Source organism: Puntigrus tetrazona, chromosome 4 (assembly GCF_018831695.1).
Source record: "Puntigrus tetrazona isolate hp1 chromosome 4, ASM1883169v1, whole genome shotgun sequence".
In the NCBI taxonomy this organism is placed as follows: Eukaryota; Metazoa; Chordata; class Actinopteri; order Cypriniformes; family Cyprinidae; genus Puntigrus; species Puntigrus tetrazona.
This window is the reverse complement of record NC_056702.1, coordinates 20,007,422-20,010,486: the sequence shown is the minus strand read 5'-3', so window position 1 is coordinate 20,010,486 and position 3,065 is coordinate 20,007,422. Positions and strand designations below refer to the sequence as shown.

Here is a 3,065-nt window from a genome sequence, read left to right as displayed (position 1 = left end):
GAAGGTTTAAAGCTTTAGAAGCATTTAGAAACACCTACTTTCAAAATGAACAAGCCCCTTTAGCTTTCCACAAGCCAAATGTACTTCCTTTCTGCATAAATACTAACCACACAAACACAGACGAAGAGCACAACACTTCACTGTTCTTGACACTGAAATTAAAAGTACAGAAAAGGATAAAACCGGCAAAATGCACTGGGGAAATAGAAAAGGGCTGATAATGTCTATGAAAATTACGTTAAACCTGGTCGTTCTCTTGAGAGAAAATCACTAACCATAACATCCAATCATCTGAACTCACAGGTACTGAGATTAATCTTCAATACATTTCATCAACGTATTAGCACAAATATAATCAATAATAACGTATTTCCCGGTTTGCATGTTTTTAGTTGCTGTTAAATAGATCCGTAAAGAGAATAAAGTCATGTTTGTTGATGTTCAGGAAATGATTCTGTGAAGATCAGAGCAGCTTTGGTGTGTTTGGTGCTGCTGTGTGTTCTTCTGCTGATCTCAGTCATAGTGCTGTGTGTCACCTTCAATCAAGAGAGACAACAACTACTAACTATGATCACCAGCCACACAGAAGAGAGACGACAGCTACTAACTAACATTACCAACTTAATTCAGCTAAATGAAAATTTATCAAAGTTTATTCAAGGTATTCTTGAACTACACTAAGCTACATAACTATTTAATGACAAGATAAAATTATCAATTAGGAATAAATTTAGGTATGTGCAACATCTAAAAATAAGTTGTGTAATGGATTTTCACAGATGGATGGATTTACTATCAGTTCGGTCTTTACTACGTTTCCAATGAGACGAAGAACTGGACTGAGAGCAGAAGATACTGTACAGAGAGAGGAGCAGATCTAGTGATCATAGAGAACAGACAAAAACAAGTGAGTGAAATTTGTGAGTGAAACGCATTTGGCTAAATCTGACAAATCGTCCCCTTTTGAGATTTGTGTAGGGTTGTCCTCTCATCAATACATAATGAATAATAAATTAAAAAGGCAGAATGTTTTCTGTTCTAATTAATTAAAATGAAATGAAAAATAAGATTTTGTTTATGAGAAATTAGTTGCAATGACTGATGTCATTTCCTATTTTCTTTTCTTTTAAATGATCATCTTTTCAGGATTTCATGAAGAAAATATCCAATGGAAATGACGTCTGGATTGGTCTGACCGACAGTGAAGAAGAGGAACATGGAAATGGGTTGATAACAGCACACTGCCCTCTGACTCTGGGTGAGAAATCACTGCTTATTATGTAATAAATGATTGTGAGTCAGTATCATATCACACAGAAAGCTCTGAACATCTAATGCTGATCTGTTGATGCAGGTTCTGGAAACAAGGAGAACCTAATGGAGGTACAGATGAGAACTGCGCTTTCAGTGGTTCAGCAGGACTGTTTGATTATACATGTTCTAGTATTATCAAATGGATCTGTGAGAAGAAAAATATAATACACATTTACCATTTTTTTTTAACCGTCACTCTTTACTATTTTACTCTTTTATTTTAGTCGATAGATTATGAACATTGATCATATTTGTTATCTTGCTCACAGCCCTATTACACTGATTACGAAACTGTTTGTAAATTTGTGATTATTAATAAAACCCAAAAAGTAAAACTCAATTTCAAGTAAAACATCCAAACATCCAATCTTGTATATTTAAAGACTAAGACAATTTGTCTTTAAATTTAGAATATACAAAAGCACAATAAGTGGTGTTAGATCATGCCGTTGTGAAGTAGTACTGACACGTTTATTAGCGAATTCACCGTTCTTTCTCGGAGATAAAACCAGCATGGAATTCCCCTCCCCCCAGCACTGGAAGTCTGCCAAATCAAGCACCGTTTTTGGCCGCCTGCCAAATAAATTCTCTAAATAAAACATCAACGATTAAAAAGCACTCTCAGTTGTTACTTAAGATGGATTTGACCGATCCGGACGCCTCACTTGGAGCATCCTGTCACAACTAAATATGCAATTCCAAAATGCCATTTCACTTCTGCTCCAAAGACTGGAAGCAACAAAGTCTTATTTGTTAGCTCCCATGCTAACAAGGTGACATGTGGTCCGTACCCACATGAAAGCACTACCATACTGCCCCGGATAGAACTGAGGAGCCACAGGCCTTGAAGTCTCAAGGCTACTTTACACAGCACCAGTTCGTAGATAAAGCTGATATACTCCAACAAGCCATAGACTGTCTGCCTTCTCCTTCTTCTGTTGTTCTCCCTCCTACAGTAAGACAAATTCCAGTGTGGCAGTCCAGTCAGTAAGGGGACACGCAGCTCAGACTTCTTTCAAGTCAAACAGATACAGACTGCAAAATAACAGCTCCACCAGAGAACAAACCCCTTTGGTGGCACTTTTCATCTGTAGTAAGTCAATATGGCCACTAGGAATGTATTAAACATTAGAACTTGAAAAAATCCTTTTGAATAATTTTTTAAAAGAAAATAGTCGTTTGCTGTACATAAAGTAATAGAGATATCTGCACAGTTTCAGCTGTGAGTCAGTCTGGCCACTATGGGTGTACCTTTGCAACATGAGAAACCCTTTTAGTGAATTACAGTAATTGTTTTCTAAAAGTAATAGTGTACTCTATGTACCGTAATGGAGATATTAGCAGAATTTCTGCTGTAGTAAGTCTGTATGTCCACTAAGGACTGTACTACAGCCTTTGGAACTTGAAAAACCCCTTTTAATTGATGACAGTTTTAATAATCGTGTACTGTACGTTGAAATAAATCAGCAAAATGTCAGGAAGGTCACTACAAACATGTGCTTTTAAAATGTTTTTACTTTTTACAACTGCTGTATGTTTTTGTCACTTTACCCAGAAGGTATTTATCATGGGTTTGGACTTGTACTGAGAACTAAATTTGCAAATGCTCCCTAAAGCAGGCTAGGCGGATATCCGCCAAATATCGAACCTAAAACTAACTTTACCACGATTAGTCAGCCACATAACCACAGTTAATGCAGACACATATACTACCCTTTAATCTTCACACGCACTGTGAAATCGACATCTGC

At 36.8% G+C, this 3,065-nt stretch overlaps 1 pseudogene; it reads left to right on the top strand.

Annotated features, from left to right (window-relative positions):
* Nucleotides 1-285: 285 nt before the first annotated feature.
* LOC122343132 lies at nt 286-1,910 on the top strand (annotated as a pseudogene).
* The last annotated feature ends 1,155 nt before the right edge of the window (nt 1,911-3,065 follow it).